Here is a 15,332-nt window from a genome sequence, read left to right on the forward strand (position 1 = left end):
TTCTCTGTGTAACTTGGGAAATTCTTCCTTCGGCATATTCTGGTAGAATTGTATTGTAAAACACATCCTTTCGGTGAACATCGCTTTGCAAATCAGTTAGTTCGAAATGTAAATCTGAAGGCGCACTTTCAATATTCATCGAAAAAGGTTTAACAAAAACATCGACAATTGGCTGCAGGTAGGCAATTTCCTGAAACAATAACAAAGCCAATGTTAATAAATGAAAGTAATGTAAGCCGTTGTTTCGAAGTACTAAAATGCGATAGATTTTAATAAACATGTAACGCGTACTATTGGTTTTAATGTAATGTTACACTTGCACATGTAACGCAATCTCCTTTATTTAGCTGTATGTCATATACCGGCACATTACCTGGAATCGGTCGTTAAACGCATTTTCAAGGGATTGTAGCACCTCGTCGTATTTTTCAAAGCACGCTCCTTCCTGCGCAGATGCTGTCAAACAAAAACATAGTACCGTTTTGATTAGAGCGGTTATAAAAATCAGGCTGTTTTAATAAAGGTACAATTTATAACTCGCTTACCTAGTTCAGGAAAGTGTTGCGTATTTTTCTCTGAAAGGTTGTTTTTGAGGAGCTTCAGTTTATACTGGAAAGCGTATATTTTGCTGATCATATCGTTGATGAGATTGTCTTCTTTTTGGAGTTTCAGACTTAAATCATTTAGGAGAGCCATAATGTCTGCTAAAAATCCTAAATCAGCTACCCATTCAGGATCATGAAAAAGTGGCTCCGGACGTCCTTTGCTCTCCAAAAACTGATCCACAGTGTGGCGTAGTCGAAAAATTCGGGAAATCACTTCCCTTTGCTCAGCCAGCGCACCTCAGCGTGGTATGGAATATCTGGATACTCCTCTTCAAAGGAAATCAAAAATTCTTTGAATTGACGATGAGTGAGTCCATGAGAACGAATGTAGTTCACGATACTCACCACTGCCTTCATCACATCTTGAAGGCCGATAACTTTTGCACAAAGAGCTTCTTGGTGTGCAAAACAATGAACGGAAGGTAAATTCGGCATGTTAAGTTTTTTCCGCAGTAGGCCAATAAACCCTTTTGCTTTACCGCACATTGCTGGTGCCCCGTCTGTGGTTACGGAAAACAGCTTTTCCCAAGGGAGTCCTATTCCTTCAGCTGCCATTTCAACAGCTGCTAAAATATCTGCCCCTGTAACAGTGTCCTTCAACGAAATCATATCCAGGAGCTCTTCCGTTACATGTAGGTCGTCGTCCACGCCACGCAAAAATATTGCTAACTGAGCCGTGTCGTTAATACCCGTGGACTCATCAAGTGCGATGGAGTACGATAGGAAGTTTTCAATTTTGGCTGCCAGTTGTTCATGCAAATCCTCAGCAATGTCTTGATACTCCGATATACTGTCAATCTGGAAAGTGGTATTCTGCTGTACGCGGGACCTAATGTGGGATTCATTGTCTCTACTACGTCCAACATAATGTTTTTTATTAATGGCCCGTCCATAAATGGCCTCCCAGCTCTTGCTAAACGTAGAGCAACTTTGTAACTAGCTCTGAGAGTCCTTTCGCAACACCCCTCATCTTCTTCACCCTAAAGTAGTGAAAAAAAGATACGTCAGAAATAATTTATGCGAAAACGAAAACTAAGGAATCTAAACAAATGTTATTTCGTTTCGCATGACCTTTAACCAAAATATACATGCTAAAGTACTTGTAACAAACCTCGTTTGTAGATACAGAATTCTCTTCTGAAAGGGTTTGCAACTTCCGTAATTCTTCCTCTCTGGCATCCCCTGTTATATCACTATACTTTTATGAATGCAATTTGCTGTAGTTCCTTTCAATAGACGATTTTCTGACATACGTAATTAGTGTACCGCAGATTAGACATTTGGCTTTATCGTCACAACGCACAAAAAAGTAGGAAAGTTCACATTCCAGTTTAAATTGACTTTCGGCAATTTTCCCTTTTTTTCGAGCAGATGGTTCCATTATTCCAGTAATTGTCTTGCGCTTACGTATTCCAATGCTGACTAAAGCCGTCTGGCAGCGCATTCGGCAGCGCACATCGTCGGCCTCACCTAGCAAGCCGAGTTGAGGCGAAGTATGCCGAGTTGAACCGATGCACTGTGCAGGCACTCGCTGCACCTCGCTTTGCACGCGTGCGGTTTTCCGTGTTTGTGCGGCCCTGCTTTAGATAGTCCCTATGCATCTTGAAACTGCTCCTCAGACTCTGCGCTGCCATCCCTGCACCTTTCGTATGTTATCGTTTCAGGTTAAGTCAGAAGTGAATAGAAGTCGGAGAGAGCTATATTTAGCATATAATGCAACCTGTGTAGAAACAGTGTGCCCTGAGTTGATGCAACAGGACTGTGTTTTGACCGCTCAGTGGAAATGGGAACATGTCGTAGCTCCACCAACCGAGTACAATGTGTAAGGTCATTTCCAAACGAAGCCTGGTGTTGATTCGTTGGAGCAGGTGGCCAATGATCGAAGTCGCTTGCACAGACCAGTGTAAAGTTTCATCGCCTGTATTGAAGGAGGACCATATCCCACAGAGTATCAAGATAGGTTCTGGTTCTAAACTGAAATTAACACGTTTTCACCTATTGACTCTCACAGGATGCTGCAGTATGTAAATCATGTTGTTGCTGCTGCTACTGCAACACACACCCACACACACACACACACACACACACACACACACACACACACACTGAATGATTTTAAATGAAATACAGTGACAACATATGGAAACTGGAAGAGTTTTGCAGCGTTGTGGAGCGTTTCCAAACTGCTGTTCAAAGATGATTGATGGCCTCTACATTTGAACTCATCTTTTGCAGTGATGACATAGCTGTTGGCTCAGTGTTCCGTTTCGATTGATTCCTCGTATTGTAGTCATGTACAAGATCACTGTTTAGCTGCTAACCATTCCTGGAAGGTGATGCCCCTCCACCAAAACTCTTTCTCCATCTCAAACAAGCCATCTCAGTCAGTCATTATGTAGTAATCAACAGTGTACCGGTGAATGGATGGGATCGAAAAGACAGCAGTAATGTACTGTAACAATATGCATCTCAGTTGATAGTGTGAACAATTTTAGCAGTTTTACCATATTTTCAACACAGACCAATGACGCGGCTGCATCCTTCCTAATTTCAGTATCATTGCTATACCGCCCCTCCTCTTCTTTGCGAGTACCATTGAGAATGTATATAGTACGTCAATTCATTGTTAATTCTCGAACATATATATCAAAGTATAGCAGACAGTGATCTACATATTTGTAGCACTTTGCGCATAGTGCGTAACTTACGATCTTTCTCTATGCGGATGGGAGTCACAGGGCATTCTCGCATTCTTAGAATAAAGTTGGGCACTGAAAGATCTCCTCGCACTGTCTTTGACCAATCAGCCCTGCAGCACTGTCACCGAGCTAATCTGCAGCTTACCAGAAATAGACAGCTACATTCTGCATCTAGTGAGGGAATGAAACATGCTGAGTCCATAGCAGCTGTTCCACAAACTTGCAAATGCACAATATTTCTCCATATGCGCTTATGTCGAGGAGTTTAGCACCACTTATCGATGTATAGTAGTAGACATGAAAGTGTTGTGATGTAATAGCAGACGGTTAAGAAGAATAAGAAACAGATGGATTTTATGCATGATAGAGCTCCATATGGACAGATTTCGAGTCACTTTACGTAACTCAACTACGGTATCAATTCTAAAGTTTATTTCTAGTGACTGAGATCACTACCAAGAAGGTATTGGTAAGAGAGCAAGTAACACATGCACTCCTAAGGCTACACTAACGCGACACGGTCTTTACTTAAATCAGGCTATAATGTTAGATCGTTGCAGTTTCCAACCTATTCGCAGTGTGGAATGCAACGCTGTTATTATTCAAATGTAAGAAATATATTTCAAGCGCGTGACATACATCTACCTTGCAGGTTTCTCTATGATAAACTATGGTGACATACCGTAAAATGAAAAAAAAATTGTTCCTTAAAACATCGATTCTGTGTGATACATAAACAATTTAGCTTTCCAGAGGTGTATAGTTGCCACTGTTCACATCCCAACACAGTTGAGGAATTATACTTCGATAAAATTACCGAAACTTACATAAAATACGTATAAATTGAGGGAAAATACACCGAAGTACTGGTAAATTGAGTAAGTACTTGCTTGTCTTCTGGTTGGCACAGAACAGTTCTTGTACATGGGAACGAGTGTGCGACAGCAAGAGATATAGAAAAATCCTAGAAAATGTTGATATGGGAGAGCCGAGAACCACGTAAACAGTATTTTTTTCGGTGAGGCAACTTTCTACTGTATGTCTAGTGAGGTAATAGTCATACATGCGAGTTGACTACTGTATTTCACGCTTACCAAGAAAAAAGAGAACCCTCTGTCCCTAAACTTACTTGCATCTGCGTTAAAGGTTGACAGAGAGCGGTTAGAGTGAATGATTGAGGAGTTGTAACGAGGTACGATTTAGTAGTAGACTCATGATGCATTCTAGAGAGAGAGAGGCAGATGTTACAGCAGGTCATCTGACAATTTCTTTTCTGTTGTTCAGTCAGGATACATCCGTTGTGTGACATAGTCAGCGTTCGACTTGTATAAAACTGCGTGATCTGTGTGTCACTTAGAGCACTGTCTACTTGCGATCGTTAACAGCAAAACTCTTGGTCATCAGAGGACTCCCATCTAATGTGCGATGAAACATGACAATACTCTTTCGACAAATTGCTCTAAACGAACGAAGATTTATGGAATGTACTCCATTCCCGGGTCACATATTGGGCATAAAATCACGTCTTCAGTTTCATAACTACGGTGATTCTAAGTTAGCGACAGATGTATACATACGCTTGACATATGTCCTGTTTACAGAGTTAGTGACGGTATGACGTGTAATTTCACATGTCAAACACCGCTGCTATCCATTTGTCAGTTCGCTTGTAAGAGGTATTCTCCATTAGTAACGATCGGTTTATATTATACTGATGAGAGCATAGTAAAATTTTTAAACCGTGATCTGATGTGAACGGTGGACGCTATACGCCTCTGGAAAGCTATATTCCGAATGTATCGCACAGAATCGATGCTTTAGAGAAGTAGTAGTTTCACTTTACAGTCTGCCACCATTCATTGTCTTAGAGAAAACTGAAAGAAGGATGTACGTAGTCTTACATTCTAATATTAACAGCATTGCATTCACACGACTAATAGGACGGAAACTGGAACGATCTAATATTGTAACCCGTTTTAAGTACAGAACCATGTAGCCTTAGGAGTGCATGCGTTACGTTCTATCTTACCAATACGTACTTGGCACTAATCCCAGACACTAGAACAATGCTTTAGAATTGATAGCACAGTTGATTTACATAACTGCATCGAACTCTGCCTGTCTGGAGCTCCATCACATATAAAAACCTTCCGTTTCTTGTTCTTCATAACCGTCTGCTGTTACTTCACCGTAGTTTCATACCTACTACTGTTAACCTCCTCGACATTCGCGTAACTGGACAAATCTTGTGCACTTGCATGTATAAAACAGCAGTTACGGACTCAGCACGCAGAACGTAGCAGTCTACTTCTGGTTAGCTGCAGAATAAATCGGTGTCAGTGTTGCAGGGGGGCGCTAGTCAAAGATAATGCGAGGAGATATTTCGGTCTCTAGCTTTATCCTAAGAATGCAAGAAAGCCCTGTGACTCCCATCCCTTTAGAGAGAGTTCGTAAATTATGAGCTATTCTCGAAGTGCTACAAATATTTCGATCGCTGTCTGATATACTTTGAAGTATATATCCGAGAATTAACAATGATTGGACGTACTGCACAGACATTTATATACATTTGCAATTGTACTCACAAAGTAGAGGAGGGTCAGGTTAGCTATGATATTGAAAATGGGAAGCATGCTACTGAATCTTTGGTCGGTGTTGAAATTACGGTAAAATTGCTAAAATTGTTCACACTATCAGATGTGACGCTTTTTGTTACAGTATATCGGTGATGTCTTTTCCATCCCATCCGTTCACTGGTACACTGTAGATTACCACATAGTGAATGACTATGAACACTTGTTTGAGATGGAGAAATAGTCTTGGTGGAGGAGCAATATCCGTGTGATATTGACAGTTCCTGTATGACATTGAGTCTCCCTAATTTTCCCGATAAGAAACACTGCCGTAACTGTTCGTACTGTCTTTTATAGTACCTCGTGTTGCAGGAGCAGGCTTCGTTTGGCGCTGACCTTCCACATTGTACTTGGTTGGAGAGCTACGACAACGTGTTCCCATTTCCACCGAGTGGTCAAAACACAGTCCTGTCGCTTTAACTCAGGCCATTCTCTTTCTACACACGTTGCATAATATGGTAGATATAGCTCTCTATGACTTCTGTTCACTACTGACTTAAATTGGGACATCACATACGCAAAGCTGCAGGGAAGGCAGGGCAGTGTCTGAGGAGCAGTTACAAGATGCATAGGGACTACGTAAAACCACGTCGGCATTTTACCGTAACAGATAGGTTCGAAAAAGGTGACTAGTTTTGAGATATGAAAGTGCCACGAAATATGATTTACTAGTAGCTGTAATCATTAAAAAACATCGCCATAGAATCCAACGCTGGTATGTGGCTGAATGGAAAAACTTTATTCCAAATCTCAGACAGCATTTCTACGAGAAAGCGTAATACTAGAGATCCGAAAAGCCAGTGTACGTTTCTTACGACCTCAATCAGACCACCATCTACTGTATGTGATCATTGTCAGTCAACCATCGCCTGTAACCCAGCGGATATATCGCAAACCTCTGACGTGTCATCGAGACAGAATGTGTTACAAACTCTGGAGAAATATCTAGCAGCTTCATGAGTGAGTTGTAAATACTGGCTTCATATCACGTTCCTTAGCCGAATCACTTTCTAAGTTAGGTGATTTTAAGCCTACATCGTCAGCGACGTGCAATCCCACTTTCGGTCTGTTAGCACACATTCCGGCAATCACCGCCTATATTTTGTGTCGCGATATTTGTGTGGAAAACCACTCCATTAGGAGCTAATGCCACATCTCGATTTATAACAGTTGTGTAGTTTTAAACGTGGATACCGTAAGTGATAATTGTGAGCACCTGTAGAACCAAGACAACGTGTGACAGTAACTTGGCTGCTGCAAACGTCTTTTAACATCTGGCGGCTTGTAAGACGATTACGCCTCCCTTTCTAACATAAGACACGGTTGTACCGCTTGTTATGCCGGAGCCAAGGTAGCCCCTGAGGGCCGGCAACCAATATTGCAGTACAGAGGACGCGGTTGTCTGTGTCCAAGGCGTACCAAAAGCACCACGGTGAACAATGTCTATTAACATACAAGATAATGGAAACAGACACTCCGAGAACTACTTCCTGCAGGGGACCTCGAGCCACGGCCTGCAGGAAGTTTCACTGCGCCAAAAACCGATTGGCTGGAGACAGCTAATTAGGGGCTAGAACCAGCCCCAAAATTCACTTCACTCTACATGCCGACCTAGTGGACTTCGACCGCTGGAGATTACGTCTTCATCTCTGAATTGGAATTTTACTAGTGTGTGTGTGTGTTACCACAAACTTTCGTGGAAAATTAGAAGTGAACTTTGGTTTGCCTCAATTAGGAGACTTTTACTGGTATCGTTATTGTCATCTTACTTTTGTTGTTCTGTCATCAACGTTGTAAACTTACATAAATAAAAGTTGTGTTCTGAAAAATTGCGAATTGTCAGTCACAACACAGCTCATAAGAAAAACTTATGTGACATGACCACCCATCGCTGATTTTCGCTCAGTATTGTTTCGTATCGCCAGCATTCAGTTATCAGTGAAGTATCATACTTAGTAAGGGGAGATGCGTGAAAGATTCCAATTGAGCAGCAGGCTTATAAAGTATTTGTGTTGCAGCATATACAATGAAAATGACTATGTCCTGTCGTAAGGAAAGTACGGATTTGACGTGAAAAACTTCGACAGTCGCAAAGGGAATAAAAGTTTTTTTACTTGGAAAATTACATCCTGTCATAACAATAGTACAGATATTTCTGTTTCCAGAGCCACAGCAATCAGCAGGGGGTATTTCCGATACTTCAATCATTGTCGAGTGTTGACGATCTGAGACCGCAATCGTAATACTTAATTGTAAGTACACTGATAAAATATATGTGGTCTGTTTCCTAGGACCATTCTGCCTGGTGTGCGAGGAGTACGTGGCAGCTGTGAACTGTGGCGGGAACAAACATACATTAACCCTTGTTCCATAGACCACGAATACGACATTTCGTAACGATGTGGAACGTGTCACTTTAACGTAAGTTTTCTTTACACAAAACAATTAATTAATTAATAATTTTTTAAAGTTACTAAATCATCTCTTGAGTAGAAGGAGTTATCATTTCAGAAAGTTTTTTAATTTGCTTTTAAATATTAGTTGGCTATCTGCCAGACTTTTAATACTATCTGGCAAATGACCAAAGGTTTTTGTGGCAGCATAATTCACCCCTTTCTGTGCTAAAGTAAGATTTAATCCAGAATAGCGAATATCATCCTTTCCTCTAGTATTGTAGCTACGCACTTCGCTATTTTTTTAAATTTGGATGATTTATTAATGACAAATTTCATTAGTGAATTGATGTATTGTGAAGGTACTGTGAATATCACGAGTTCCTTAAATAAATGTCTGCAAGGTGATCTTGGGTGGGCTGCAGCTATTATTCTGATTCCACGCTTTTGTGCAATGAATACTTTCTCTCTTAATCGCCCCAAAATATGATGCCATGTGAAAGCAGTGAATGAAAATAGGAAGTAGGCTAAATTCCTTATATGCTTATCACCAAAATTTGTAATAGCCGTAACAGCATACGTAGCTGAACCTAACCGTTTAAACAAATCGTCGATGTGTTTATTCCAATTCAATTTCTCATAAGTGCACACACCCAGAAATTTTGAGTATTCTCCCCTAGCGACAGACTTCCGTTCAGAGTCTATATTTATCAATGGTGTTATGCCATTTACTGTACAGAATTTTATAAACTGTGTTTTCTCAAAATTTAGTGAGAGTCCATCTGCAGAGAACCACTTAATAATTTAAGAAAGACATTATTTGCAATTTCCTCAGCTGATTCTCTTTTATTGAGTGTGACTACTATACTTTTATCATTAGTAAAAAGAACTAGCTTTGCATCTCCATGAGTATAAAGTCATTAATATATATAAGAACAATAAGGGACCCGAGACTGGATGCTGTGGGACACCATTAGAGGACTCTGCTGGGTTTTGCAAACTATCTGTACTGTCAATTTCAACCTTCTGCATTCTTCCAGTTAAGAATGAATTAAAACATTTGTGCACTGCCCCACTCATACCACAATACATAAGCTTATCAGAAGCCTTTGAGAGATCACAAAATATCCCAATGGGTTACGTTAGGTTATTGAATGCATTTAATATTTGATCAGTGAAAGCATATATACGAGGGCGGTTCAGAAAGTAACCTCCGATTGGTCACAGTGCGGGTTGTGGGGGGAGTAGCGACGCCATCTGTGCGTTCATGCACTCAACAGGTCAGTCGGCATCAAGACGTGGTCGAGTGAACGTAGTAACTGCGCTAGTTTAGGTTTTGTGGCAGTTTGAAATGTGTGCTGCAATAGAAAACCCCGCCAAATGTGAAGTGCGTGCTGTCATAAAGTTTTTTACAGCCAAAGGATATTCTGCAGCAGCTATTCATCGTGAGCTTTGTGCCGTGTACGGACCAAGAGTTATGAGTGAAGGAGTTGTCCGTGAATGGGTACGTTTATTTAAAAGTGGACGAGAAAACGTTCATGATGAAGAGAGGAGTGGTAGACCATCATTGGTGACTGACGAACTCGTTCAGACAGTTGATGCAAAAGTTCGTGAAAATCGACGTTTCTCAATGTCGGAGTTGTCTACTGGTTTTCCACAGATTTCTAAGACTCTCTTGTATGGGATAGTGGCAGCAAGATTGGGTTACCGTAAGTTCTGTGCACGATGGGTGACCAAAATTCTTACCGACCACCACAAAACTCAAAGAATGGCCTCTGCATTAGACTTTCTGTCACGTTATGAGGACCAAGGAGAACCATTGTTAAACAGAATCGTGACCGGTGACGAAACCTGGATTAAGTACGTGAACCCTGAGACAAAAGAACAATCAAAGATGTGTGCACATTCAAATTCGCCTACCAAACCAAGAAAAGCCTCGCAAGATTTTTCTGCCAGAAAACTGATGGCAACGGTGTTTTGGGATGCCAAAGGGTTGTTGTTGGTTGAATTCATGGAACGTGGTATGACCATTAATCAAGACGTGTACTGTGAAACAATAAAAAAGTTACGACGGGCTATACAGAACAAACGCCGTGGTATGCTGACTTCCGGTATCGTTTTTTTGCACGATAACGCCCGTCCTCACTCTGCTCGCAGAACAACGGCCCTTCTTGAGTCCTTCAAGTGGGACGTTATCAACCATCCACCTTACAGCCCAGACCTGGCGCCAAGTGATTATCACCTCTTCATGCATTTGAAGAAATGGCTCGGGTCACAGCGGTTTGATGACGACGAAGAGCTCAAAGATGCGGTCACAGGCTGGCTCCAGGCACAAGCGGGTGATTTTTGTGCAGAAGGAATTTCAAAGCTTGTGAAGAGATACGATAAGTGCCTCAATCGCTATGGAGACTATGTAGAAAAATAGTGCAAAGATGTAGTTGTAAGATGTATATATTAAAATATTTTTATTTAACTTGGTGTATTTTTTTAAATCAACCGGAGGTTACTTTCTGAACGGCCCTCGTATATCATTTTCTGTTGAAAAGACTTTCTGAAAACCGAATTGACATTTTGTTAGTACTTCATTTTTACAAATAAGTGAAGCTACTCTTGAGTATATTACTTTTTCATGAATTTTGGATAAAGCTGTCAGAACTGAGATTGGGCGGTAGTTGTTAGCATCAGATCTATCCCCTTTTTTATGTAATGGTTTAACAATAGCGTATTTCAGTCTATCTGGAAAAATGCTCTGTTTCAGTGAGCTACTACATATGTAATTACTACTAAAAACAGTCTTGATCACAATTTATTTAACAAGGTGACCGGTTTCGACCACTACTGTGGTCATCTTCAGACCATTGAGTAGGAACCTCTTTCTGTTGGAGAATCACCAACAGAAAGAGGTTCCTACTCAATGGTCTGAAGATGACCACAGTAGTGGTCGAAACCGGTCAACTTGTTAAATAAATTGTGATCAAGACTGTTTTTAGTAGTAATTATTTATAAGACATTGGTCACTGCTATTCCCATAATGCATTCAAAAGTAATACTACATATGTGGCTGAGAATTCTACTTATCTGTTGGGAACAAGCTTTTAGTACTCTGTTGGAAATGCCATCAATTCCATGTGAGCTTTTGCTTTTGCGTGAATTATTATTTTCCTAATTTCAGTAGGAGAGGTGGGTTGACTTTCAGTTTTATCAAATTGCATAGGTACTCTTCCATATACTTCCTTGCATTTTCTAATGAATATCTGGATCCTATTTTTTCTACTACACTTAAAATGATTATTAAAAATTTTTTATACTTCTGACTTCTTGTTAACAATACCTTCAGTGTGTTTGATAGAAATACAGTCTTCCTGTGCTCTCGGTTGTCTTGTTTCCCTTTTCACAATATTCCAAATTGTTTTAATCTTATTATCAGATGCGCTAATCTCAGACATAATGCACATACTTCTGGACTTTTTAATAACTTTTCCTGATATAGTGCAGTAGTTTTTATAATGTTTCACTATTGTGGGCTCATTTCTCCTTCTAGCTATAAGATACATTTCCCTTTTCTGTTTACAAGATATTTTTATCCCATTAGTAAGCCATGGGTTTTTACATGGATTATTACAATTATATTTCACTGGTTTCTTAGGGAAACTGTTTTCAAATATCCTCACAAAGGTATCATGAAATAGGTTAAATTTGAAATTAGCCTCATGTTCCCTGTACACCTCATCCCAGTCTAACTGTTTCAAGCTTTCCCTAAAATTTTGAATTGTTAAATCGTTAATCGAATGCACTATTTTGGATGACTGTTTTGTATGACTGTATGGAGCTATATCACATACTGTAACTAGCTGTGCATCACAATCAGAAAGACCATTATTAACAGGAAAAGTTTTTATTTGATTAAATTTATCTTGATGTATGAAAACATTGTCTATCAGTTTTCTGCTTTCCTGTACCACCTGAGTAGGAAAATCAATAACTGATATCAAATGGAAAGAATTAAGTAATACTTCAAGGTCAAGATTTCTATCGGATTCTTTCAGAAAAGCTACTTTGAAATCCCCACAAACAATAATTTGCTTTCTTTTGCCTGACAGATAGTACAACGAAGAATCCAAGTTTTTCAAAAATAGTTGAATATTTCCCATTGGAGACCTATACACGGCTACAATTATGAAAATGCCATTATTTACTTTAAGCTCGCATGCACTTGCTTCTATATGTTGCTCTATGCAAAATTTTTTACCTTCGAGATTTTTCACACTATGACTGATTTTAACATATATGACAACTCCTTCTCTCTCCATGGTATCTCTACAGAGAACTTATACCCACCTACATTTACCATTTCCATACCTGTGACTATATGGTGTTCAAACAGGCATAGTACATCTGTTCCACCCTCAGTTTCTAAATCTTCTATACAAACAAGAAGCCCATCTATTTTGTTTCTTAATCCCCTGATATTCTGATATAATATATTAACATTATTTTTCTCTGTGCTTTTATGTGAATCTTATGACCTACTAAGATTATTTTCCACTGTGCTGTTATAAGAATCTTGTGATATTTTCACATCTCTAGTACCTGCCTGTCTGAACTTTTCATTAAGCTTAATTTCAATCAGTGTAGGATGATTGGACACTGATCTTATCCTAAAAAGGTACTCTAATGAGTTTCAGGGCCCCTTAAAGATTTTGCTAGCATCCCAGCCATTTAACCCTTCCCTTTCCTACTGAGATGCAGGTCATGTCTTGGACGTCCCACCTACCAATACCATCAACAGGAACCAAACCTATGCCTTTCAAAGTAACCGCCTGAAGCAACTGATCTAGCTCCATATTGACCCTCCTGACAGAGCTGTTCAATTGGGGCCGGCCATACCGCACGAAATCAGGAACCCAGCCAGCATTTGTATGGTTCGTTGCAGATGCTATTTTTACCAGGTCACACTGAATATTGTAGCCCTGATCCCTATCAATTTGTTTCCCGCTCCACCCACTACCACAACATGATCGTGCTTTGTAAAACCCTTGCACAATGATCCCTACATCCTCTATCGCTCGGCTAAGATATGCACTGGGCTTGAAACCACTTGTGACCTGATACCTGTCACCTAATATTTCCTGTCAGATATGGCCCACACCTTTTCCATCGCTGCTACGTAACAAGAGGACTTCCTCCTACTTTCTACTGTTTTTGCAACAGTTGGTTTTGCTAGGGAATGTCTGGCCGAGCGGTTCTAGGAACTTCAATCTGGAGCCGCACGACTGCTACGGTCGCAGGTACGAATCCTGCCTCGCGCATGTATGTGTGTGATGTCCTTAGGTTAGTTATGTTTAAGTAGTTCTAAGTTCTAGGGGACTGATGACCTCCGCTGTTATCTCCCATAGTGCTCAGAGCCATTTTAACCATTTTTTTTTTTTAGTGAAATTCTGTTTACTGCTGACTACACTTACATCTACTTGAGCCTCTTCCTTAGCTGACTGATGTAGCAAGGCAAATCTATTGTTTGTGGTAATGATGAAACTGTCTGATACTGTTCTCTTTCGGTGGATCCTGTTCCTTGCTACTGCTTCCCACCTGTCTTCACCCTCCTCCCCCCTTAACTTCATCAGCTCTTCCCTAGCTCTATCCAGTTCAGCCTGAAGGGCTCTAATCTTCCCTTCCTGTTCCGCTATTTTCCTATCCCTTGAACATAATCTGTAATACCATGGAAGAGACCCATTTACTTCCCTGATTCCCATGCCACTACATTCACCCCAATGTAACTATCTGCCACAACAGCTGCACATAACATCAGAACTGACTTTCCTACGGCAGCTCAAACACTTCTCGCTCACGGTTGTTTATAATATTTTTAACAAAATTTATCTAGGCAATAACAGTAATATTCTATTAATTATAGTTCACAAAAGTAACTGAAGATATGTGGAAAACTAATATGCGTGTATACTATTAATACGGTCTGCCCCTGGTAGATGAGTGGTCAGCGCGACAGAATGTCGATCAGAAGGGCCCAGGTTCCATTCCCGGCTGGGTCGGGAATTTTCTCCACTCAGGGACTGGGTCTTGTCCTAATAATCATCATTTCATCCCCATCGACGCGCACGTTGCCGAAGTGGCGTCAAATCGAAAGACTGCATCAGGCAAGTGGTCTGCCCGACAGGAGCCCCTAGTCACACGACATTTACACTTACTATTAATATTGTAACGTAAAGCAGTTAAACTAACGTTAAAAAGGAAATTTTGTATACCCGAAAAATTAGGCCTTAAAATTGTGTATGCACGTTACGTGCTTTACTCGTTTTAAAAGGAAATAAATGATAGAACTTAAAACCTTTAATTCCCCGAGTAGATACGGGACTACTAAATATATGTGTAATGACAGCAACCTAATTCTTCACTTAATACTTAAAGAAAAGCTTTAAATTTGTATGTAAACCTAGGTCTAAAGTACGCGGAAACCGGCCAGTACGTTTCTATGTTTTTTTTTTCAGGAAATACTTTGAAACGAGTGAAACCGTCAGTTGAAAATACACTCCTGGAAATTGAAATAAGAACACCGTGAATTCATTGTCCCAGGAAGGGGAAACTTTATTGACACATTCCTGGGGTCAGATACATCACATGATCACACTGACAGAACCACAGGCACATAGACACAGGCAACAGAGCATGCACAATGTCGGCACTAGTACAGTGTATATCCACCTTTCGCAGCAATGCAGGCTGCTATTCTCCCATGGAGACGATCGTAGAGATGCCATTTCCACCTGGCGCCTCAGTTGGACCAGCGTTCGTGCTGGACGTGCAGACCGCGTGAGACGACGCTTCATCCAGTCCCAAACATGCTCAATGGGGGACAGATCCGGAGATCTTGCTGGCCAGGGTAGTTGACTTACACCTTCTAGAGCACGTTGGGTGGCACGGGATACATGCGGACGTGCATTGTCCTGTTGGAACAGCAAGTTCCCTTGCCGGTCTAGGAATGGTAGA

The sequence above is a fragment of the Schistocerca nitens genome, chromosome 4 (assembly GCF_023898315.1).
Source record: "Schistocerca nitens isolate TAMUIC-IGC-003100 chromosome 4, iqSchNite1.1, whole genome shotgun sequence".
NCBI classification, from domain to species: Eukaryota; Metazoa; Arthropoda; class Insecta; order Orthoptera; family Acrididae; genus Schistocerca; species Schistocerca nitens.